This window comes from Ptychodera flava, unplaced genomic scaffold, assembly GCF_041260155.1.
Source record: "Ptychodera flava strain L36383 unplaced genomic scaffold, AS_Pfla_20210202 Scaffold_90__1_contigs__length_430918_pilon, whole genome shotgun sequence".
Classification (NCBI taxonomy): domain Eukaryota; kingdom Metazoa; phylum Hemichordata; class Enteropneusta; family Ptychoderidae; genus Ptychodera; species Ptychodera flava.
In genome coordinates this window covers 248967-276797 of record NW_027248412.1, presented here as the reverse complement: position 1 = coordinate 276797, position 27831 = coordinate 248967, and the positions used below count along the sequence as shown (strand labels likewise).

At 36.8% G+C, this 27831-nt stretch overlaps 1 long non-coding RNA gene across 2 annotated transcripts; it reads left to right on the top strand.

Moving 5' to 3' along the window:
- Nucleotides 1-124: 124 nt before the first annotated feature.
- LOC139129092 (uncharacterized) lies at nt 125-13176 on the top strand. 2 transcript variants are annotated; one of them, XR_011551502.1, is made up of 6 exons: nt 125-303; nt 1085-1259; nt 5329-5445; nt 6470-6709; nt 9129-9271; nt 9837-13176. It is a non-coding gene; the product is annotated as an uncharacterized lncRNA (long non-coding RNA). The 2 variants fall into 2 exon arrangements; XR_011551501.1 differs by lacking the exon at nt 1085-1259 and having other exon boundaries at nt 127-303.
- The last annotated feature ends 14655 nt before the right edge of the window (nt 13177-27831 follow it).

Sequence of the window (27831 nt, the reverse complement as noted above, 5' to 3'; positions counted from 1 at the left end):
GTACATTCAGTTTCTTTGATGTAATGTCAAAATAAAGCCAAGAGTGGCGTACTTGATTGTTTGTCATGGAAGGATATGCCTGTGTAAAGCGGACCTACTGTCACAAACGCTAGGTGACCCCCGTGACCCGAAGATTGTACGAGGAATGCCCAGGCGGAACTCGCCGAAGTCACTTCATTATGCGGCCCCGCGGTCGATCGCGTATGAGTTGCGTTTTGTTACATCGTACTGCAAGTCTCACCATTGTAGGGTAGCAGCTGATGATCACGTATTTTCCTCGACTGGCGAAGTCCTTTCTTCCACGTAAGTAACAGTATGCTGCCGCTTAATATAGCTCTCTGCCTGGCATAGCTCCCGGGGCATAGCTGCAGTACAGTAAGTTCGAGGTTTTGCCTGGGTATTTGGGTCGGACGGCAAATCTGGTTTTGTCGTCCAACCCAGATACCCTGGCAAAACCTCGAGCTACTGTACTGCAGCTATGCGTGGCACTGCTGTAGCAGTGTGTGTAAAACTGCATAGTGGCTCGAGGTTTTGCCGTCCGACCCAAATACCCAGGCAAAACCTAAAGCGCGAGCTGCTGTACTGATACTGCAGCTGGTCAGCCTCAACACGTACAGCATGCCACGCAGAGTTGCTGTATTGATATTGCAGTGAGATTGCACTGGTTTCGGTGTTTGTCAATCATCATGTGTTGTTACAACATACAGTCACACGAAACGTACAAACGTATACTATATTGTCAGTAGACGCCTGCAGAGAAGACCACTTTATTGCTGAACCGCCGAGAAACGAAAGTTCTGCACGCAGAGGTTTAATAATCACAGCATGGCTATAACTATAGCTCTGCGTGGCAGGGCGCTGTATGTGTTGCCGGCCTTTTACGGCCGTATAACGCCGGTAACACACCCCAGGGCTAGAAATTAACTTTTTTCCTTTGTAGTCCCATTGCATTGGGCTACCATTTTCTTAAGTTGGTAGCCCAGTGACAAGGTCTGGTAGCCCATGCATGAATGAAGATTTTTTGTGAAGGATATTTTATTTATATCTAGACAATGAAAGATTTATTTTTCATGATTCTATTCAGGAAGTGAATTTTCTAGTCATTTGACATCAATACCCGTACCCGCAGATCATCATAGCCTAGGAGAACGGTGACGCCTCAAAGTTTGACAACCTATTCACACATACGCAGAGCTTGTATGCAATTTTTGCAGTGCTGTGGTGGGATCTGGAGGCTGTGTTTACAAACATCAGGGAAGGTGACAAGCTGCTATTGTAATTTTGAAATTTACTGATGCTACACAGGACTGGAGATTCTCATGATTCATTATGATAATTGTACCGCTGTGATTCCCCGGGGAAGGCAAAAATATCCCCCATGTTTAGACAGATTCACAGACTGTTGTAAAAATTCTGAAAACATGTTTATAACACCATTCCTCTCTATCCCCATTTTTAAATTAGTTGGAAAATTATGCTTGAGTAAGATTGAGATTATATGTCATGCATATTTATTACCTGACGTCATATGAATTATTTATCGCTACTGAAACCCTGCAAGGTTTACAAGTCTGTGGGGAAAAGCATTCACCCCACTATCTGAGCACCAGCCCACCACCTAGCCTTGCAGTCTGCAGAAGTTTATTCCTTCAATTTATTAATTTTGATATTTATATGCCCACAGACTTGGAGCAAGTCTACAGAGTGCAAAAATGTAGTCAGTTTTGTATTGGAAAAAATTGTTCCTTGTTCTATTGGCAGCCTTGTATACATGGAGTGCATTTGGGGAAATTCCAAAATTTAATTTCTTGTACATAAATGCCCTTATCACACTTATGTTAACCATATTAATTAATGATTAATGTAATTAATATTTAGAAATAATGGGTGATGCCCTCACCATTATTATTCATTTAGGTATGGCCAAGGGCAAGCGGAAAGTCAAGAATTAACAAGGCTTGGCGAGCATGCTTATTTGGCTTTCAGTCTTGCCCAAGCGTATAGATAAATGTTAATGGTCGAGGCAGAGTCTTGTATTTTCATGATATTATCAACAAACCCTAGAAAACCATCAAGATTTACAAAAATTTCCCATGTGAAAATAAAGCACACCTAGCAATGGTATACCACGAGATTTTGACCAGTTCACGACATATATGCACGAGCGATAGCGAGTGTATATATGGAGTGAACTGGTCAAAATCTCGTGGTATACCGTCGCTGGGTGTGATTTATTGCTATTATATCTAATAGTATATTGAAATTGTGGTGTGGAACGTCAAAAAACGGATTTTTGCTCAAGCTGAGAGCTCGAGCGTGTGCCAGCCGTGGTATATCGCCAATATACCATGGTTCTTTTCGCGTCTCGACCAATCGGATCGCTGTATTTACACCATCAATATACTGGTTTGATATAATATATATTATTGCCTAAATAAATGGGTTTATGTGCCCGAGAACAGGTGACAATATTCCTGACGCCAGGAGGGCAAATTGTCTCCTGCTGCGAGGGCACATAAACCCATGTATTCAGGCAACAATATTTTTATTACATGCCTCTTCATGGTTACAAATGCTATATGACATTTACAATGTAGTTATATGCAGGACATTTTCAAACAATTTTACCATTATCGACCAACATCAAACGGATTTTAACGAAAGTAAAAAAAAGTGTGTGCATGTATATTTTACATCTATCATTAAGCGTCTACTTAGATGTAGAAAACATTGAAGTGCTTCACTGGCCTGGGTCACCATGGAAACCAGTCAGTACATCGTTAACCGACCACTAACTACCCAGATATTCCTTTTCAAATCAATTCACTGATTTACACTCACATCAAGGCATGTAATAGGCAATGCACGGTCATGCCCACCCTAAAATTTGGCAAATCTGGAGATTTTTTTAAAAAGTATAATTTGGCCCACAAGTGCTTCATTTTGTTTTTGTAATTGATTATTAGCTCCCATATATGCATATGTATATATGCAAATGGGAGGTATTCTTGTATGGTGGAAAAATTTCGTCTGTATGTATGTATGTATGTATGTATGTATGTATGTATGTATGTATGTATGTATGTATGTATGTATGTATGTATGTATGTATGTATGTATGTATGTATGTATGTCCGTCCACGTCAAAAACTCCAAAACCGTAGCACCTGCTGTCTTAGTATTTGGTGTACAGGTGCACCTAGAGGTGGAGATGTGAATTTGTTCAAATGAACATGTCAGTGCCAAAAATATGCAAATGAGGGGAAAAAAAGGAAAATCCTGCAAATGGCTAAAATTCAGTAAGCATTGGTCAGATTTGGTTGAAACTTGGTATGCAGATTTCTTTAGGTAATTTAAATTATTTGTGCATAAATTGGGATGAAATTTGCATGTTTGTATTTTTAGGGTATTTTTTCCGTTTTTAGTAAAAAAATCTTGTTCTCTGAAATCACTCGTCTGATTGCTATGAAACTTGATATTCATGTTCCTCAGGATGAACTCAGTCACGCTTGTACAAATTGTATTGATATTGTCATATTTGCAATGTTGGGGCAATTTTCCCAATTTTTGATAATTTTTTTTTTTATCCAAAAACTACTGATTTGATAGCTTTGATATTTGGTATACAGGTATCTAAGATTAATCTCAATATAATGTATTGAAGGTATGTTGAAACTGGCAATTTTTTTTTATTTTGGGGGCAATTTTTGCCTTTTTGGTCAAAATTTTTTTCTCCTAAAACTTCTGATCAGGTAGCTTTGATATCTAGTGTACAGGTTACTAGGGTTTACGTTAATTAGATATATTTAAAATTAGGATGAAATCTGCAATTTTGTATTTTGGGGGCAATTTTTCTCATTTTTGGTCAAAAAATTTGTTTCTCAAAATTTACCAGTCTGATTGCTTTGATATTTAGTAAACGGTTCTTAGGGTTTTTGTTAATAAGATATATTGAAATTAAGTTGAAATCCGGAATTTTGAATTTTTGGGGCAACTTTGTGAAACTCTCAGTTTTACTGGGATATCTTTCATTTTGTATTTTTAAGATTTTTTTGGTATTTTATACCTACTGGAACTAAGAGAATATAATGTGGTTATTTAGTAAGCATTTGATATGGTAAACTGTATTTGGTGTTGAAATGCAGTAAAAAAATCCTGGCAGATTTTGAAAAAATTCCAAACAAATGCCAATAAAAAATTCAGCCAGAGAAGGTTTGACAAAAAGAAAAGGTGGGAAGGTGGGGAAAACAGAATGTACAATGGATCGGATAAAAAAGATAATGTACCTCATCAGACACCATCCCTTATCAAATGGTCCACCCCGATGTATTTTTGCACACAATTAACCATGCAGTGTATTTTAGTTTAAGATGTCAAGTTAATTAAGGATTTGAAAGGAATAGTCAAGTTCACCACAGTTTAACTTTATCTCTTGTGTCATCATCCTTGTGTAATTGGTTAAGTTTGTAAGTTGTTCCATATGTGGATGCACCAGCTGTTCTGGAAGAAAACAATGTTTACTTTTCCCTGTAGGGTTTCTGAGTTGATGATTGTATGTTGAAATTTCTCCATGTACATGTATCTGGTGTATGGGCAAAGTGTAAACATTGGTTGCATGTTATGTATTTCAGTCTATGTCAAATATTGTAAATGAAAAATCAAGAACAGTTTGCTGTGTGCTTGTAAAAGATAGCATATTTGTCAATACATAAACTGCCTTGCAGATTGATTTTCTTAAAGATTATCACAGAAGTAGAAAAGGAAAAGAAAAACTAATCAAATTGCTGTAACATATTCACCCTGAGTGCCTGTAGGCCTATACTTAACTATTTTATTATTACATTCAGCTGTTTGTTATATCTTTATCACTCTCCATGGGCCAAGGCACACTTGGGGTCAATGTCATCACTCTGTGCCAGTCTGTGTATGTCAGTCTGTCTGTATGTATGTCCATGTTTCATACAATTGTTGACTTGTTTTGATAACTTATATGGGAGCGAACAGTGATGTTATCACTATTTTGATCTTTGTACAATTGACAATTTACATGTTTGCTGAAAAGTTACAATGTTAGCATTATCATTCATTTTCACGGACATAAAAACAAACCATTGCTGTGTATTTGTGGTCAGTCACATGGTTCAGCTCGACCAATTAAATGAGATGTATATAGCATGGTAATACATAATGAATGAGTGAATGATTTTACTAATCATTTGACCCATATATTCATGATTATAAAGTTGAGTATCCATTGTACAGACAGTGAGGAATAGGATTATCTGCAAGATTCTAATTGTATTCATTGATACATGTATTTGCCTACAGCTGTAAGTATACCTCATGTACCCTGGTCGTAAAGCCTCAGAGGTACATGTATGTGAAACTTAGAAGGAACAAGAAGCAAAAGATGGATAACTGATCTTTAATAAAATCCTTCATCAGGTAAGATTTGTTTAAATTTTGATTATTTTTTATTTTTAATTTCCTGCACATGTCTCATTCATTATCAGTTAAGCTTTTCGCATGCTCTGTTTATTTGGCGGATACTTTCTTCAACATCAATTGCTTTGTACATAACTTATGTAATACATGTAAGTATTTTAGAATATGCGTCTTTAGTGTGGTCTCCTTGGCAAAAAAAACAACAGGACAAAATAAAGCAAGTGCAAATGAAATTCATGAAGTTCCTTTGTTTCAAACATAGCATCCTTACAGCCGAAATAATTATGAAGAATTCTGCAAGCGTTTGAACCTTTGGCCTCTTTATCATTGGAAATTATTTATATTTTTTTAGAAATATAAGAATAATGTGTATGATTGTCCCCAGTCATGTTTCATATTAATTTTGATGTTCCTCAGTAAACTACATGTACTAGAACCCGCATTGTTTTTTAAACTCGCAGTATAAAACTCAATGTATTTAGGTACTTGGCTCTTCAAAGATATATGGCTACTCTAAATGAATTGTGCATTTCCAGCCCTGCCATTGACATCACTTTATCTTGTCAAAGTTTCAGATGCCTGGTCAGAATGTCATGCTTAAATATGTACATATTTTTAATGGTTTCATATAGTTTGTTGTGTTGTTTATTGTTTTATTGTACCTTATGCATTTATATTTTTATGTATATTTTATGGAGCCTGTTAATGTGACTTGTTCCTGTTGGTCTTCCTTTGAAATAAATATATAAATAAATATATTGCTACTTGCTTGAATACACGTCTTGACCTACATTATGTACCTGTTTCCTTTAAAAAGGTCCACAATCACCAGTGAATACAATGGGTTTGGGGCAAAGTTATAGTTTAATTAAAATTACAGAAGTCATAAACAATCAAGTTGTCTTATCTTGCATATAAAAAGCCATATTTTAGAATGAACTGATGTAAACTAATGTCAGCAACTTGCAGGAGATAATATTTACATTGCATGCTTCAAGTTAATGTTTTCTTTTCACCTAATCAGATTCAAGATCCCTTGCTGAGACAGTGCACACTGGGCAATGACAACCAGGTGAAAAGCAACATAGTGACAATACCATCCTCCATTGCAAAGGAAATACACAGTGTGTGGCTATGCAAACAGCCAAAACTGAACAGGGATCGTGGTGTTGACATCAATGCAGAGCAAAAACCTGTGGAATTGAGGGAGTCTTTCATCAATATATTTACTTTCCTAAGACAATGGGTCCTTGCTGTGGCACAGGTTTGTACTTACACTGTTCAGTGTTTCCACTGGCTAAATTTTCCCCTAAGCCATTATGGCTAATTGAGACCAAAATTGATTAGCCAGAACTATAGCCATCAAAATTACATGTAATTGCATTTATGATTTTTATCCAACTGACAGTTGTATACTCAGGTGGGTCCTATCAGTTGCTACAATGGCAAGATGACATTAAATAGTCCAATAATCATTTACATTCAAGGTAATACATTACCAGGTCCATTTGTGATTTAAAAATTTAAGTAGGACCATCCTGAACGACTGATAATCAGTGGCAATGTAAATAAACAACTATTTTTTATGGAACAAACTGCTTTCTTAACAACATTCACAACAAATTTTATTTCCTGTGTGCCAAACACTTATTTGACTTGCACTTTTGTAAATGTATCAAGATGTATCACAAGTATTACATCATTGACAGGGTAACTTCAAGATGTTTCCTTTGAAAGATCCATAGCTTCTGCCTCAGTCATCAAGTGCTTTCAGTTCTCCAATCACAGAGTCTAATTTTTACACCAACTGTTCACTTTAAGAAGGTGTACTGGTAATTACATTTTGTACACTAGGTGTAAACAGTCGCCTCTTTCTATTGGTAGTCCAAACAGTGAATGCTTTAGTTTCAAAATCAAACTGGGTGTATATGTTAAAATGTCCTGTCTGGCTACATGTCTTACAGAAAAAAAAGCTGACTCTTCTCTTATTCAAACACTAGCATGGAATTCAACGAACTATTCCTGGCACACTTTCTTTTTTTTGTAACTACTCCTACCCTGCAACCTGCAGCCTGTGCAATTATCTTTTTTGCTTACTTGTACTCGAACACGACTTAGCATGTCACAGTGTGCTGCTTGTTGTTCAGCATTGTAAACATTCAACTGGACAACATCCTAGTTATATCTTCATGCAATTTTATGACCTATGCCTATCCACAATACAGTGTACATTATATTCAGTACTTTTACACATCATGGCAGAAAGTGACCCCTGCCTATATCCACAAATACATGTACACGGTATGGAAGATAACCCGGGCCTATCCTCAATCCAAATGCATTCACATGGTATGGAAGATGGCACAGACATATCCACAATACACATAATATATAAAATGCAATGGAAGATGACCTAGGCCAATCCACAATACACATACATGCACACAGTATGTACATGTAAGATGACTCAGGCCTATGTAGAATACAAAATGGGAGATGACCAAGGCCTATCATCAATACAAACAGTCTGTACCTGTATCGTATTCAGGATAGGCGTGGGTCATTTTCAATAAAATATGTACCGTTATTGTATTCGGGATAGGCCTGGGTCATTTTCCGTAGCAGGTACCTGTATGTGTATTCTGGCTAGCCCAGGGTCACCTGCGATGCTGAATAATTGTTTTGTGGATAGGCCTAGGTCATTGTATTTGCATAGGTTATAACATTTACATGAAGTTAGGCTCAGGACGTCATCCAATTGACAGTTTACCATGCTGCACTCATTTATAGCTGCCTCTGAGGTTGCCACAGAAGTGTTTAAGGTGCCGGTTTTTGAAACACTGGTTTCATTCTGTTCACCACCCTTGCTGTCATTGGCTGCTGCTGTCTGCTTAGTTTTTGAAAATACACTGCAATCAGTGTTTCCTGACTATGTTAGAAGCATCGTTTACAAAGCACTTGTCATCATAAAATAACAAGGTCATTGCATGCAGCCATCTGAAAGCATGGCATATCACTTGTTACTGAATATAACAGTTTTCTGAGACTGCACACTAAAGCGAGGAAAGAATGACCACCAGGGATGTTGAAAAATATCTCTGCCTTTTAACTACACTCTCGATCAGCCCCCTGAAAAATAGCACTAACCAGTTTTGCGAAGGATAGTTGAAAAATATTTCCCAATCTGCAGACATTTCATTTCCCATTTCACGCTCTTGCGAGTGTCAGCGGAAACACTGCTGTTGTCATACACAGTTGTTTAATCAGTAATTTTGTTGTGATAATCATGGCTTACACATTTTTGGTGAAGTTATTTTCTCTTTTTTAGCTGAATTTGCTAAAAAATTTTCTTTAGACTTGGCACTCTATGAATTGCCTAGTGAAATGCAGATGATATGATAAATGCACATGACTAGACATTCAATACATGTAGCTTCATTCGTAGGATCCATAAAACTGTTATGATGAATATATTCCAATGAGAGAATACATCTGGTATGCACACGTGATTTATAACGTTTACATGTGTGTAATGCTTATCATCATTAGGGTTAAGGACATACAGAGTGTTTACAATTCATCCCAGCAATACATCCCATCATCAAATGTATTTTAATCATTCCGGTTATCATTGTCATTTAAAGAGTTATAAGTAATCATGAGTCTATCTGTTTACAATTCAGGATCAGCAGTGAATGCTGCAATATCAAGGATGAGAAATATCATTGACCTTGACAAAGAGCGTTAAAGACAAAGTGGAGGGCTTTGAATTGGACTTGGACCATGACATTATAACGAAAGATGAATGGAAATGATCAAACAACAGGTAAATTTTTTCCATTTCAGTCCTTGCACCCAAGTATATGTACACAAGTGACTGTTGCAAAGATGTGCTGGAAGTGGTATCTTGTAACTTGCACAAAGTGTTTTATGTTAGTTGTCTTTATATAGCTACACATGTATAGCATCTTTACAATTACAAGAATACTAATTAGAAACACAGGTTCACAAAACATAAGTGATACATTGCTGTATTTTAATTGACATTGCCAGCAGCAACTATGCAGGTGCATCAGCTTAACACTAATCCATCCAGAATTATACACAACATGCATGTGATAGCAATCCTCATTCTTAAACTGTGCAGGACATTGGTTGTAGCCAATCTATTACATATGACATGAGCAAGAAGGAAAAAGTGTGTGTTGAGATGTCTAGGTTAGAGAAACATGCATATAGCGGAGACAAAATAAATTTATTTGTTCTTTGTACACAAGAATTCTTGGATATGTAACACACAAATAAACTAACTTTTTTGTGAAGAGAAATTATTATCTTCCATGATTGGTCCATGATTGTCTTCCATGAGTTTATTATTATTTCTATGTTAGGGAACAGGTGTGTATATCCATGCAGAAGAGGAAGCAAGATAAATCCAAAACCGACTTCAAGGCAGCATTTTACCACGCAAAGAAAGGAACCAACTACCAGGGACAGTTGTCTCAAGATGAAGACAGTGGGATTGCATCTCCATTTGGTAGAGGATTTCCTATTAGTCAGTATGGTGGACAGACGTGAACCCTTACACTGCTCAGCACACAGATTGTATGTACATGTATGTTGGGATCAAAAACTCCTAAACCACTACACCTACCACAGACAAACAGTGGGCAACTTAACAGATATAACCCGCAATACTAAGCATCATCATTACAGCTAGTACACAGAACTGTTTAAGGTAGTCCAGCTCAAAGAGAGGAAAAATTCAACTTTCAGAGCACTGAGAAAACACAATTATTATTTCATGCCTCCCCTCAGTATCATGGTGATCTCTGTAGTATAATAACAAACCTGTAGGTAATTGTCACTTGTGATGATTGTTTATAAACATTCCATTATCACTTTTTCTGCTCCAGAGGTGTACATGTCAATCAGGACCCAGATTTACATATACTGGTCAATAACATTGCAATGTGCACATGTATGATATATATAGGTACTTTGTTTCCCAGTAAGCTTTCAGAAGAAGAACAAGAAACTAGAGTTGATATTATAAAATTTGTGAAAAATTCATCAAAAAGATACAGCTACACTGCAGCCCAAATTTCATTGGAAGCTGTCATTATTTACAGCCTAAGGGGGGGTGGGGGTGGGGGGGGTGGGGATGTTGGAGGAATTTTGTCGGAAACTCTAAATTTCAAGTACCCCCCCCCCCAAAACCATGATGAACTTGAGTAACCCCCCTCTCTTACATGGAAATTTTGACTGACCCCCTCCCCCTCACTTTTGAAAACTTAAATTTCAATACATGTATTTTATATAATTTACATAAATACAGCAATAGTAAAGACCATTCAAATCCTAGTGTACCCTGCTAGATAATCATTGGTTATCTCATGACGGTTGAAAAAGGTGAAACCAACAAAATGAAATTCCAAGTCACAACAAAACATAGATGTCAAAGGTCACACTATAACCAGTATACAACCACATACAGTATTGTTTAATATGGATGGGTATCATAACAGGGTCCTCACTGGGATATCTGATAGGGTAGACTTTGAAAGTACTGATTGAAGAACATGCGGAAGGCTGATGGGGAAAGTGTCCGACGGGCTTGCTCATCTCCCTTGCATGGAAAAATTTGAGAAATTGTAGTGTGCATTGGTACAGTTTGGCGTAATCTCAGAGGTGTTTTCAATGTGTAATTTTACTGAGTAAAAATTTTTAGAAATTGATGTGTGAAGTGGTGCAATCTGAGAGGTACGTGTTTCAATACATTTTGCACCAACGTTTCAATACATTTTGCACCAAAAATTGAGTAACCGCCTTCTTTCTCTCAACATTTTGAGTAACCCCCCCCTATAGCTTTCAATATTTTGAGTGACCCCCTTCATATTCCTCTGACCCCCCCCCCCCCCCGGCTGTAAACAATGATGGCTTCCAAGGAGATATATCTTCAAGCTTGTGCGATATGGATTTCAGGCAATGTCAACTTGTGGACAGGGTACAGAGATTTATGTTGCAGATTATTGCAAATTGGACTAACTCGTGAATACAGTACATGAAGTCCCATTCCATTATCAAGAGCAAAAGCTGAAAACTACATCTGAAGCTTGCTTTGGAGATCAAAATTATTGCTTGTAATAAGTTAAAATTCATGTTATCAGAAAATCACAAGCACACCTTTAGCAGTCTGACAAGCTTATGAAAAATAGAGATTTACAAGTATATATGTTATCATTACTTGTTTACTTGTATTCCAAGGAATATAACTTTAAAAAGAACAGACATGGAATCAAATGGTTAAATTCTATTTTAGCTCTGCAGTTAGTGTGAATGAGCTTATTTTTAGCTACTATAGTCTATAGAAGCTATTGGGATGGGTATCCGTCTGGCGTCCGTCTGTATGTATGTATGTACGGTATGTATGTATGTATATGTATGTCTAATTGTGAGGCGTCCGTCCTCTCAAATATCTTGAGAACCACCATACTTACTGATTTGATATTTGTTGTGTAGATGAAAAATATGATTTTGAGAAACCAATTTTTTCAAGTTTTTGATATTGTTGAAAATATCCAAATTAGTGCCAAAAAAGGCGTTTTTGGTAAAAAATCTTCTTCTTCTGGTCAGACAGCTTTATTATTTGTTATAAAGATCCCTAGGGATAACCCAACTTAGATTTGTTCAAATTGTGATGATATATGCAAATCTGTATTTTTAAGGAATTTTTTGTTATTTTTGGTCAAAACTTTATTTCATCAAAACGCTCATCTGACAGGTTCCTACAGATAAACTTAATATGATATATTGAATATATGACGAAATCTGCAATTTTGTTTTTTGGTGCTATTTTTGCCATTTTTGGTCAAAAAATGTGTTTCTCAAAAACTACTTGTCTGATGCCTTTGATATCAGGTATACAGGTTCCTAGGGATTGTCTTAGTGTGATATATTGAAATTTGATGAAATCTTCAATTTTCGTATTTTTGGTCAATTTTTGCCATTTTTGGTCAAAATATTTGTGTTTCAAAAGTTACTCATCTGATAGCTTTGATATTTGGCAGACATGTTCTTAGGGATGATCTTAATGTGACATTGTGAATTTTTACAGCTGTCCTGAAATGAGCTAGCAAAGATTTCCACCCTCTTCATCAATAAGTGTCAGAAATAGTCTCTACACTCTACATAACACAGCTGAGCTCTATCCACTGCCATTTCACTTGCTTATGAGAACTTTTAATGCTACCAATATGTCACAAACCATTAAAAGAGAGGTTCCATGTTGTTTAGAAATGAATGTATTCATGACATCAATTGTCAATTGGAAAAAGCCCTCCACTATTATGCCTGTAAAAATATGCAGCCAAGTATTAAAGCTGTGTATTGTGAAATTCTCTTGTTACACAGTAAAGACTTTTATCACAATACTTAATGCTGATTTACATGGGATAATGATCTCATCCCCAATTGGCAGGATTGACATTGTATCAGCTGTACACTGATGTATACTTGAAACTTCCTCACATATGTAAGATTTAATTGATTCCTCCAGTAGTTCAAATTACATTGCATTTGTAACCTTTGTAATTGTGGAAAATATATGTTAGTTTTTTCCAAGGCCTGCATATGTAAGAACACTTGGTTGATTGTGTATCACTCTTTTACAATGTAATACAGATATTTAATGGTAAATAAAACCTCCTAACAAGCTTTTATACAGCATAACATGTATTTCTGTCTCTATCATATCGTAGGATGATCTACCGGGTATGTGTGTCTCTAGTGTTTTTTAAAATGTATTGAAATATATTCAAATAGATGTAAGCCATCTTGAATATCACATTCATACACTGTGCCAAATGGCAAGTTGATCAATCTTGAATCCCACCAATTTCAATGTGTCAGAGATATTATGCGTATTTTATCATAGAAAGCATTAATGTTTTCAAGAAAAATTTAAGTAAACGTTTACGTGTCATGAAAATGTATATTCTCCAAAAAAATATCAGTTATCTTTCTATGTACAGTAAAACTATATTTTCTATATGATATTTTTCCAAAGAAATATCACATATTAGAGGTCTTGTTGCATTGTGTACACACATTAGTCCCACGGAGGTAAGTTCAGAGAGGGACTTATGGTTGCATGAGTCTGTGCATTTGTGCATGCAGGTATCTCAGACGTGCCTGAGCCAATTCTTTTCATACTTGGTACAAGGACATAAAACTATGAAATACATATGCAAAACCATTGTTTTTGGCGTGGCGTGAATAATTAGTACTAAATTGCATGATTAGTGAATTTTGAAAAAGCTAGGTTTCTAGAAAGATGGTGACGAAATTTAGTACTGGTGTTTCTCACACAACTCTGATAACAGACAAAGATTTACATCAGTATTTTGTCAATTAATTGCTAATTTGCATATTTAATGAATATTTATGATAAGTTTAATGTAAGGAATCCTGCATCAAATTTGACTAATGTGGTACAGATGTTGATCTCCCAGGACTACCATAGTGTGCAATGGCATTTAGCAGTGTTAAGTCAATTACTTGCTAATTTGCATATTTGATGAATTTTCATAATTAAGATGATGTGTTTAGAAATTCTGCAAAGTTTACAAAATCTAGTCCTGTAATAGTGTTCAAAGACATTTACCGGTATCATGATAATTAAGGTCTAATTTGCATATTTAATGAAATTTACTTATAAGCGTAATTAGTTAAGAAATACTGCATCAAATTTGATAACACGTCGTAGCATAGTTCCTAAAAAATGATGTACAGATGTAGATCTTTCAGTGTGGAATTTCACTTGTTGAATTTTTCAATGAAAACAGGCAAATTTGTTGCAATTTTTCTAAGATTTTCAGGTTTTTTAAATTCAAAAAGCCATGGTTTTCAGGAAACAGAAACATTTTTACCTCACATTTGGTATATATATAAAATCAATGAGAGGCTATCTTATAAAGATGAATCAGTTCATTTGCATATCTGGTGTATGTATGTATGTCTGTCTGTATGTGTGTTTGTGTGCGTGTGTGTGTGCGTGTGTGTGTGTGTGTGTGTATGTATGTATGTCAATTAAGATTAGAAACTCCTAAACCGCAGCACCTACCATCTTAGCATTTCACGTACAGGTGCACCAAGGGGTGTAGTTGAGAACATGTTCAAATGTCAGTGCCAAAAATATGCAAATTAGGGGAATAAAGGAAAAATGCGGCAGCTTGCTAAAACTCTGTAACCTTAGGTCATATTGGGTTGAAACGTGGTGTACGCAGGTTCCTTTTTAGGTATACTAAGTAAGTTACAGAGTAAGGAGTGTACAAATTGAGGTGAAACATGTATGTTTGCATTTTTGGGGTTATTAGTCCCCACGGACGAAGTCCGGGGGGACTTATAGATTTGGTCATGTCTGTCTGTCAGTCTGTCAGTGCGTCCGTCTGTGCATCTGTGCGTCAGTCCGTTAACGCAGATATCTCAGACATGCCGTGGTCAATTTCTTTCACACTTTGCACAAGGACAGTACCCTACCCCATACAGATGCACGTCGATTTGTTTCACAATGCGATCATTTTTGGCCGTGTTTGAGGACTTTTTAGTTTACAACTCCATAGACTCCCATGTATAAGGCAGCTCTCCATAGACTCCCATGTATAAAGCAGTTCTACATAGACTCCCATGTATAAGGCCAAGAAAAATAAAAATTTAGTTTCTCATCGTATTCATATTGCAAAAAGGATGGAGTGACACAGTTTTTAGTCCCCCCCCCGGATGAAGTCAAGGGGCTTATAGATTGGGTCATGTCAGTCCGTTCGTCCATCTGTTCGTCCATCCGTTCACGCAGATATCTCAGATATTTAGACAAAATGTCGCGTGACCTCAGTGACCTTTGACCTGAAATGTACATATTTGTCCATAACTTAGTAACCACAAGTGCTACACCCTTCATATATGGTGTGATGGGACACCTTATGACGCCACATATTGTACCTCATTAATTATGCGCATATCTAATTTTGAGCGAGCCAATAGAGCTTGATGTCTGATTTTTGGTAAAAAGGGATAACTTAGCAATACAATTTTTTTGACAAAATGTCATGTGACCTGAATGACCTTTGACCTCAAATATACATATTTGTCCATAACTCAGTAACCACAAGTGGTACACCCTTCATATTTGGTATGATGGGAGACCTTATGACGGCACATACTGTACCTCATTAATTATGCACATATCTAATTTGGGCAAGCGAATAGAGCTAGAGGTCTGATTTTTGTTATGTAGGGATTAATTAGCAATACAATTTTTTTTGAAAATGTCACGTGACCTCGATGACCTTTGACCTTGGTTATACATACACACACACACACATATAAATATATATATATACTATATATATATATATATATATATATATATATATATATATATATATATATATATATATATATATATATATATATATATATGCATAACTCAGTAACTGCAAGTTCTATACCTCCAATTTTGATAGGATGTTAGACCTTCAGATGTCACATCTTGTACCTCATTTATTATGCACATATGTATTTCTTGGCTGGCCAATACAGCTAGAGGTCTTATCTTTTCCCGATTTAGAACCACAACTTAGACATGCCTCATGTGTTTCAAATTGGAACAACGACATAGACCTATGTGCCACTAGATCTCAGCATATACACCACAGTGATACTTCTTAATGACCCCATTCCCCTGCCCCATCAAGACTAATACTCCTTTTACAAGTGGGGACTATGTCATTGTCAATGACTTGTTTTTTTTTCAGTGTTTAGTCAAAAAATTTTCCCTGAGACGGCTTGTCCGATTGCTTTGAAGTTGGTATCCATGTTCCATGGGATGACTATAGTCAAGTTTATCAAAATTGTAGTGAAATTCTCTTGTTGGTAATATTCGGGGATTTTCTCCAAATTTTGGGTCAAAAAACTACTCATATGATATCTTTGATATTTGGTATAATGGTTCATAAGCTTTATCGAAATGTGATGTATTGAAAGTCTGATGATATCCACAATTTTGTATTTTGGGGAAAATTTTTGTCATTTTTGGTTTAAATAATTGTTCTCAAAAAGTACTCGTCTGATAACTTTGATATTCAGTAGACATATTCCCATGGATGATCTTAATTTAATATGTCAAAATTATGATGACATATGTAATCAAGTATTTTTGCAGCTATTTTGCTATTTTGGTCAGGCTAGCCTGCAATGGTTGTCAAAGATGTCCTCCTCCATCAACACATATGTCACAAAAAGTTCTCTATATAACATAAGAGGCTCTAGCTTCAGAGAAATATCTTCAATTTTGTGTTTTTGTGAAGTTTTTTTCGGAATTTTTGACGGGAAAAAATACAGAAATAGTTCGTTGTATTGATTGGAAATTAGGTTTGCAAATCCCTACAAATGTTCTCATACATACATTGCATGTTAGAATGAGATAAACAATTCTGATATTTTTATTATTTTTCTTTGTCGATCTTGGTAAAAATATCCCTACAACAATCACTTCCGATGCTGGTTGAAATTTGGCATGAAAGTTCCATTGAGTGCAGTACCATTATATATTCAGATTGTGATGACGTGAATAAAATTAATAATACTGTGAAAAAACTTGTTCTTATTTTATACCTTCAGGAACATAGAGTATACAATGTGGTTATTTAGTAAGCATTTTATATGGTAATTTGAAACTGTATTTGGTATTGAAATAGCAAAGCTGAAGGTGATTTAGCAGGTTTGGTCCAAGAAGTATATTCCATAGGTTTTCGATTCTCTCTCTCTCTCTCTCTCTCTCTTCTCTCTCTCTCTCTCTCTCCTCTCTCTCTCTCTCTCTCTCTCTCTCTCTCAGGGATGACGAGATCGATGTTTATGTGTATCAAGGTTGTAAATAGTTTACATATTTTACATTTTCTGCCATTTGAAATCATAATTTACATCAGAGACTTCGAGTGCAAAGATAAGGAAAATACAAAATTTGACTTTATTTAATATAAATACGAAAGTTAACAATAACAAATGAAATCTAATCGAAGCCTTTTTTCTTAAACTTATCATTTAAAAAACTACGTAACTGCGCTTTGAACTGTGGCAAACTTTCGGTATTCCTATATAGATGAAGGAATACTATATCCGATTGTAGAAGTACGTTATACAAACTACATATCTTGCTGCTGTCTGAAAAGTTGGAATGTACAAATCAGCGTTGCCAGAACTCCGAGTATTGAAGTGATACATCTAAAAACGTGGAAACTGTAAATAATCACGTGAAAAATCATTCATTATTTAAATGTCTGAACAGCGACAAAATAATTAATAAGTAAATCCATACATAGCCCATTGACGTGAAAGAAGGAAGCGAGAATAAGAAACCGTAACATGTACTACCAATATAACCCTCCCAGCTCTCTTCTCAAGTTTGTATAACAGTCGTTTATTTCCCATACTGTAATAGTACAACAATAAGTAAGTACAGTAGGAAATTAAAAGTTCCATTATTCCATCTTTCTCCTATTCCTCTTCTGTAAAAGAATAATCTCAAGTGAGGTTCCATGAAAGGAAATAGACGCATTTCATTCTATAAATAAACCCATTGAGTCCTGACAGTTGAACAGATGAATGAAAACTCGTTGCTTGAGCCAACGTTACAGAAACATTGACGCTTTTATGGGCGAAAACATTGGGGCTATATCCTCCAACTTGAATAACGCAAGAAACGAAATATTATATTCGCCTTATCCCTTACACACAATGCGTATCTGAGGGTGTAAATCTTACATGAAAAAACGGAACAAAAGCCGTTTTATTGTACAAGTAAAATAGCAAGGTTGCTTGTCAACTCGAAAGAACGGAGACCATACTTCGTTTTTCTAACCCACTGACGATGCTCGGCTAAACGCAAGACTAGACTCTGAGTGTATAGGTTTGAAAACCATTTAACGGCCGGTTTACTGTGTATTGTGTTAAACGAAAGAAAGAAAAAGGGCAAGCGCGCCGAGTATCGAATCCGTAGAACTTTGCAGTCAGTTCATTTTCTAATGTAGCTATTCAATTAAAAAAATAAAATGAAGGGTAATTATCAAAGTTTGATTTAAAATATTTTAGGCGAGCAGATGAAGAGCATTTCAGCCTTTTTCTAAATATATTAAATTTTGCCACAAGTTAAAGTGTGAGAAATAGGGAGGATGGTACATTGCGGCAAATCAGAATTTTGCTTGGAAAACTTCATTCAATATTTGAAAATCATATCTTTTTCAAAATGCTGCTTAGCTAACACCTGATTATTTTCTTACTTTCCAAAAGTCAACCATATCCTAATTTCTATTAGAGTTTAGGCGTGGTCTATTGGGAATTCCCTCCGGAACGTAAATAATGGACACCTCGAAACAGCCAATCAGATTGAACCAAACAGTGACGTTGACATATATCACTAATAATATCAACCAGTGTGGTGGCTATCAGGTGTGCTTGGATCTAGTGTGGTGTCATCCGTTTTGACTACAAGTCTGACCTCCCGCAAGTCAATTAATGTTTCAACTTTCGCAGACTTGATTTTTTGGTGAATATTACCGCTCAGTAGATGATAACAGCGGAGTGTTGGCATCTCAATTTCGACAGCCAACGGTCAACGTAAACCGGGAGGAGCAGCAGGAATTCAGTCAAGTTGAACATCTTTACAGTCCCGATGATAAATATCTTGACCGTCATGGCATTTCAAGATAGGAAAACTTCCTGTGGCTGAATAAAATTATTAAATTAATGTTCTTGGAAACGGTAGCCGACTGGTTTGTGTGAGGCCTAGCAGCTAGGCGATGTTGCCGTGAGTGTGTGGGGGTTCGAATCCCATTTGGGTTATAGTAAAAAATATATTTCTAAAATATGTACAATTTATTAGTTCCCTCATCACAGTAATAGGTTACGAAAGGAGCGCTAGTATTTTAACGAAATGATAGACCGCGGCCCGTTGATCAACTTCATATATTAATTTTGCACCGGAGAAGTTGCATGAGCATACGGTGGCGAAAATGAACAATTCAATCATGTCAATCCTTTCATTTATATCGGATATACTTCCAAATATGTACACTGTCGGGAATAGGCTGATTCATAATTAGGTGTCGAAGAGCCAGGAATGTACAGTGAAACATTCATGAAATTGTGATTAGCTTAATCGTAATATTCGCGGGAATGCTTAGACATCAATCTAGTTGTCATGATAACTCGTCTCGTGCTCCGCCTCTTCTTAGCATAGACCACGCCTAAACTCAAATAGGAAGTCGGAAAATGGCAAATTGGAAATAAGGTCCCACCTGCAGTTTTGAAAGGTGATCGGCATCACACACAAGTTATCTAACATCAATGAAAATAGGCACTTTTCTAAGATAACTATCATTTACAATGACATTGTATATGAAAATACTGACTGTTCGCAAAGTACCATCTTCACAAGAGTTTTTACCAATTTCTCAAAGTTTTACCGGCGTTGAAAACTTGTTCATTTCGAAAAGGGCCAAAGCGCACTTCATCAACGTGAAGAAACGTTTGAAAATTGATGATTAGCCTAATTTCTAATTTCTATTTGTATAGATTATATCGCCTTTTCTACGACAAATGCGACATTGCAGACGCTCGACAGCATGACTCATTATCAAAGAAGCTGGTCAACCATATAACTTACCGGTCGATCGGTTAATCAATGAATGCTACCCGAGGTGTGAAAGCTGTCATCTCACATATATTTCAATCTGTTTATGAAATGGTTTATTTCAGAGGCCGAACATCGCCCTAGTCGTAGAACGGAGTCATATTCGGCACACCACGGGTATTCCTGTTCCTATCCCTTCCATTCCCTCATTTGACATGGTCAACCCACCTTTATAATTTCAAGTTGTACGGAATTGAGTATGTTTTCAGCCCCTTTCAGGATCAAACTAAATTTTTTGGACACCAAAAGATGAAAATGCTGTTTGCAACGACAGTTTGCTCATACGACATTAAGACTACAGCGAAAATACTTTCTTATTTAGAATTTTTTATTACTATTAGGATTATGTTTGTACAATTGCCTATTAGTTATGTCATCAACTTGGTTCAGCAAACTAGCACAACAACAACATAAAAACAAATGACAAAATTTTAAAGTCATAGAGCGATCACTCCCAACGTTTATTTGTATACCAATTGATCAACTTGGCTTTTCCTTAAACAACTTAGGTTTGCCACCCAGTAAGGCTATATTTGGGAAAATGTGAACAAATCTTGTGGCTTTTTTTATTAATTCTTTTCTTGTTCGAACTCAATTTCATATTTCTTGAGCCATAACATTAATATCTCAGAAAAACTGTCATAGACCAAACCTGCATGTACACTTTAAAATTAAATTCAAGCTATTGAGTGCTGTTGTTTCAGAGAAAACAGACACTGAGCAGGTAAGGAAACACTGAACAGCTAATACCGATCCGTGTACCACCTTCCGCAATGTTTATGATTTTATAGAGAAGTTTCATCTTTTGTGCACGGCACTCTGATCTGAGGCTTCTTGATGTTTTCGTTGTTTTACTGCAAAACAGCTGTACATGTATTTTCCTAATTTGTTCAGTGTCTGTCTCTCTGTCCATCGTCGATGTTGCATTTCATTGTCATTGTTTGAGTAAATTGCAAATGAAATATATATTGGAGAGCCGATTCATGACGTATGAGTGGTATTTAGGAAATTTAAGCGCAGTGGTCGTCGCGCTGCCCGTGCGCGATTTTTTTGTTGATAAACATAAATGTTTGTAAACATAAGTCTTGCCAACTTCAATTGGAGTGAGATGGGGCGGTCCCTCACTTTGTTAACGCCTTTGTAAGACTCAACATCATGCACTAGTAAAATATTAAGATCGGAAACGAACTTCAGTGGTGTATTTCTATCTATAAACTCATGTAAGGCTACGAACATTGAGAGACTCTGCACATTATGTCGCCGAGTTTACTGCACGCAGTCACAGTGAACAAATGGGTTTGATCACGCGGTCACGCTGGTTGTACACAATGCTATGTACAGCACGGTAAAAATACATCACTAAAATGATCAACACTGTATATATATGAAGACCAGGAACAAGCACAATGCTTAAACACAAAAATTACACTCAAGACCACGATCGGCAAGCCAGAGCAGCACAAGGGAGGTGTTGTTGCTTCGATAATGGAGAAGGTCACCGCGTTGACGTTTACTCAGCTCCATGGCTCGAGCGAGGCCCATTCAACTGATTCAAGGAAATCATGATCAAATGTGATCTCAATCCAGCGTGTAATTACTGTTCAATATTCAGAAGATATTTAACTTAGATTAATTGACCTTTTATTGCGTGTTAGATTTGGAAAGGTGGTATGCTTGTGACAAATCAGCCGCCATATTATCGACAATATCGCAAACACACCAATCAACCCGTAACCTCATGCGGCATTCTCGGATATGTTGTCAACGGGGGGCACCCCTCAGGAGCATGCGCAGTGCGACGACCACTGCGCTTTAATTCAGTTCCACTTGTTGTTCTTGATAAAGACGCCATTTCTTTAAATACGCGGTTTACTTTGATGATTTTATCCTCTTCAAGTTAATCACTGTCACAGAGCAATAATACAATAATATCCTTTTCAAAAGCTGCTCTATGTCACAAATTTTGATGAAACTATCAGTGTTTTCTGACAAAATATGCCTTATTGAAAATGCTCTTCCTGATAATATAAGGGCATCGATACTTAAGAACCAATTTATGCACTTACTGTCGGAAGGCTATCTGTTTCACAATTTACCGATGTATAAGTTAGTTGCTGTGTTTGTATTTGCGTACTATATGAAGTGTTTTTGTTAATAATTACGCATGTGCGAGTGCTCGGTGAGCTTCACAGTGCCATGCCTTCGCGAGGTTAAATAGCTCCGTACGAAGGTTACAGAATTTACCTAGGATCGAGGGTTTGATCGAAGAAGAAAGAATGACGTTTTGGGGAATTTTCTGTTATTTGAATAATCTAAAAAAGGTTCTATATAGAGGCTACAGGGCACTATACAAGTGACAATTTTTCAAATTAAATATGTTCGAGTAATTTTGTAAACATTTTAAACAACACTCTGTAACTTTTTGTTGTATTACTTGAATTAACATCATGCAAACGCAGCTACATTCTTAAACCCCCTCTCCCTCCAATTTCAAGAAAATTAAATCTCCACACTTGGTTAAACTTTGGTAAAAAGTGACCATCTTACAGCCCCTTACACCTCGCTACACTTCGTTACGCTCGCTACACCCCCTTCTCCAATTTTCACAAATTTTACTCCTAGACTTGGTTACACCTCGCTACATGTTCTTAACTACGCTACAAGATTGGTGTCTCTCTGGCGAGTAAAAAGTGACCATCTTACAGCCCCTTACACCTCGCTACACTTCGTTACGTCCGCTACACCCCCTTCTCCAATTTTCACAAAATTTTACTCCTACACTTGGTTACACCTCGCTACACGTTCTTAAGTACGCTACACAGATGGGTGTCTCTCTGGCGAGTAAAAAGTGACCATCTTACAGCCTATTACACCTCGCTACACTTCGTTACGTCCGCTACACCCCCTTCTCCAATTTTCACAAAATTTTACTCCTACACTTGGTTACACCTCGCTACACGTTCTTAAGTACGCTACAAGATGGGTGTCTCTCTGGCGAGTAAAAAGTGACCATCTTACAGCCTATTACACCTCGCTACACTTCGTTACGTACGCTACACCCCCTTCTCCATTTTCACAAAATTTTACTCCTACACTTGGTTACACCTCGCTACACGTTCTTAAGTACGCTACCAGATTGGTGTCTCTCTGGCGAGTAAAAAGTGACCATCTTACAGCCTATTACACCTCGCTACACTTCGTTACGTCGCTACACCCCCTTCTCCAATTTTCACAAAATTTTACTCCTAGACTTGGTTACACCTCGCTACACGTTCTTAACTACGCTACAAGATGGGTGTCTGTCTGGCGAGTAAAAAAGTGACCATCTTACAGCCTATTACACCTCGCTACACTTCGTTACGTCCGCTACACCCCCTTCTCCAATTTTCACAAAATTTTACTCCTACACTTGGTTACACCTCGCTACACGTTCTTAAGTACGCTACAAGATGGGTGTCTCTCTGGCGAGTAAAAAGTGACCATCTTACAGCCTATTACACCTCGCTACACTTCGTTACGTCCGCTACACCCCCTTCTCCAATTTTCACAAAATTTTACTCCTACACTTGGTTACACCTCGCTACACGTTCTTAACTACGCTACAAGATGGGTGTCTGTCTGGCGAGTAAAAAGTGACCATCTTACAGCCTATTACACCTCGCTACACTTCGTTACGTCCGCTACACCCCCTTCTCCAATTTTCACAAAATTTACTCCTACACTTGGTTACACCTCGCTACACGTTCTTAACTACGCTACAAGATGGGTGTCTCTCTGGCGAGTAAAAAAGTGACCATCTTACAGCCTATTACACCTCGCTACACTTCGTTACGTCCGCTACACCCCCTTCTCAATTTTCACAAAATTTTACTCCTACACTTGGTTACACCTCGCTACACGTTCTTAACTACGCTACAAGATGGGTGTCTCTCTGGCGAGTAACGACGCGACTGCTCTTTTACAACTTTACCGTTCTATTCCATACTTAATATCTACATGCATCACCTCAACATATCTTGAAAATTATCATGTTTTAGCTTTCATCAATCACCAACGTACCCTAGTATAGTTCTTAAATTATTTGTAGGGGTCCCCGGTCCTTTAAACGAAGTTCCGATGACCCTCTCTTTTTACTACTCTCAACTTTCTTTCTCTTCTTAAAGGCATAATTATTCACGATATGTAAATCGATGGCAAGACCGAGCTGTTCCATACCAGACTCTCTATGTTAAAATAGTCCCATCTAAATTAGGCTGCGCATTGATATATTTCACTGTAATTAGACTTCTTTTCCTAGCCTTCGCTACACTCGCAACACCTAAATACGTAGCGAAGGGGTAGTCTATAAAAAGTTTGCACCTCGGATCTTGCAGTGTAATAAAATATTCTATGTCAACAAAAACCTCGCAAAATCCAGGCAAAGATTCCCGTTAAATACCGCTGTCTCAACACATTGACCACTTTTTTGAAATGAATATTACGTTAAGCCTTCTTCTTCTTGCTTTTTTTAGAAGTTGCAAGGATCACCGAGCAAATCAAAGACATTGACATTATAATATCACTTTGGCAGGACGTCATTAAAAAAAGAATCTTCTTGTGGAAGAAACTCATTATGAAGTTCAAGGAATTAAGAACCCTACTCGAAGAGGGCGTTGTCAAGCTTGCAGATCAAGCACTTTACGACATCACTTCACACTTCCAAGCTGCTGAAAAGTCCCTTCGAAATTTCAGCAAACAGATCAATGACTTTGCAGAGGAAGTTCAACTTGTCGTTGATACGTAGGCTCTCTTTAAGGACAAACAGAAAACGATTTACCAATTATTAGATGCACAAATTACAATTAAAAACTATCTACTGTGATTGACCAATCAGAGTGCTCAATTCAGGGTGTTTTATCTACTCATAAAGCCTTGGTCACCAAATTCCAGAAACGAATGACAGCGTTGTAGTAAAGTACTGTCCAATCAAAAGTGAACATGTCATATTCTGTAGACATCTGGTACGTTTTAATATTCAAATTTGGTAACACATCGGAAACCAGCTGCAACACAAAATATGCTGTGCCCTAGGGCATTTATATAATGTGCCCTAGGGCATTTATAGGATGTTCCATTACATTGGAAGGCTATTTCACAAATAAAAGTTTTAATTCATATCCTAAACATGTTACATTGACAAAGGGGACGGTTGACGTAAACACATTGAAAACGAAAATATATCAGTTAGGGGCGATAGTTTTTAAGTCGGATAAAACCCTCGTACTCGGGCTCTTCTGGTATATAAAGTCCAACCCTAAGATAAAATGTCTCGGCCTGCGGCCTCGACATTTTATCGTTGGGTTGGACTTTATATACCAGAAGAGCCCTCGTACTCGGGCTTTATCCTATACAACGTATATGTCCATTAATACTATATTTCAACAAAATCGAGTTGAACACGTAAGGGGACACAAGGTGTCTTCGTACTTTCAGTCCAGTTTTCATATGATAAAGTGAATAGACAACTTGCATTGCTCTGTACACCTTTTACCAACAAAATATAGGAAAACATTTACATGCATAGTACATTAACCCGGATATAATGTTGTTAGCTTCAAGAGAGTTTACGAGATCTTGAGTAGTGAAATTGTTTTAAGGGAATTACCTTGTAACATACGAGAAACAGTGCATCATACCTATGGACGGTATGAATCACTCATTCCAGTCAAGTTATACAGTTTACATTCTGTGTTGCAGAGTTTGGCAGTTTTAACCGAAGCTTGCTACAATTTGTATATTGAATACAAAGTTATTTGGAGATCTGACGATAGACAAGAAATAATCTAAACGGATATCATTCTGTAGTCATTTTGCCATTTGTTTTTGTTTTTTGTTTTGTTTTGTTTTTTGTTGTTTTTTTTTATATTGGATAACAATTACATAAAATGATATTTTTATTTCATGACATAGCAGTGAATAGCGGCCTATTCTTATCCAGACTTTAGTACACAGAACTCAGATCCTCAAACAGTTCTTTTGTTTGTAAAAGCTTGAATTTGATGCTTTAATCAGAATATAACAACTTACGAGAAATGGTCCTTTATTTAAAGACAGCAAGTGACATATGATGATGATGGTGACGACGACGACGACGACGATGATGATGATGATAGAGTGAGACAAGTCTAAGAGAGAGGCAAATACCTGACTAGTATTTGCTCTGGTCGCACAACCTTGCAGAAGAAAGAAAGTACACCATGTCAAAGTGTATAATTTCCAATACTCGGACAATCACTTTATGCTTTTAAATTCCTGCAATTGTAAATATGCCTTTTTCCTCGATAAATTTCTTGGTCTCACTTTCGTGATAGCTGTCGTTTTATATAGAATGCCATCATGGAAATTATTCAAAAACTGCTTAGAATTTACGTTTGAGGTTCCCTTTGATAGCAAGAAATATTTTTGTTTTGCATTGTGAAACGAACAGGAAAGTCTATCATTTCTTTTTTTCCTTTGTTAAATATATATTGCATCCTTAGTTACAAACGAGCAAATCTTAATTATACAATTTCTGCAAATGCATTTATTCTCAATGAAGGGCAGAATATGGCGACCATGACGGTAACAATGCACAGTCGGGAAACGAGTTTCACTCATTTGCTTGACTCTTCCTCTTGGTTGTGAAGTTTGAATATATTTAATCAACTAAGATAATATGAATATCTGCAAGTGGCCCTTATATTGTCGGTCTTTCCCCAGCCTGTAAACTGAATTCTTGTCTCAATATTGTCAACTGGCAATGGGCTATGATAAAAAACTACTGATCAGTCCTATGAAGAGAACTACAGCATAGACATCGGCTATGTTTCGACGACGAAAAAATTTATCTGCCAATCTCCCACGAAATATCCCAAAATATTTATCCGCCTAGACTACGGTAGTTTTAATGGGGTATACATCATGTTCAAAAATAGACGGGACTTTCCGACAAGTACTGAAGGACCTCGATGACCTTTGACATTGCCAATCTAGCCAGGCCTGTTTTGAATATAATGGGCATACGGTGAAATGCACATAATCGTGGCGTGACTCACGGTCGAATACAGAGTTTTTCGTAGACATCGTTTGAAGCCATTCTCTGAAACCACCGGTCCAAAAGCTTAAAATTCTGTTGTAAAGTTGCCTAAGGATAATTTCAGACGGTGATGAAAATGACGTAACAATTTGAGCGATTTTTTTCGCCTTTGGTTAAAACTCATTCTAGCTACCAATGCAAGGTCGATGGCTTTAAAAGTGATATATTCGTTTGAAGAGATTTCTTCATTCAGATGAGTACAGTCGATATTAAAATTTAATTGTGTAAGTTTTAAGCTCCACTTTCACACATTTTGACAGAACAGCAATTTTTCTTCTTCTCATGTTTGGTCGGAGCAACAATTTCATATAGCTCTTTATCTGAAAATTTTCAAAATTTCAATTGCAGGTCTTGGGTGTTCTCATTCAGAACTAACAAAGTAACGACGCTTATGTATATTTCCTGGTCAGTTATCTACTTTTGGACCAAAATCACTTTCGCTGGAACCAATTTGTTGGGTTCTCACTCAGTTCAATCTACGCATGATATACGGCTCTCATTCTGCATATTTTTGGATTTTCGTTTC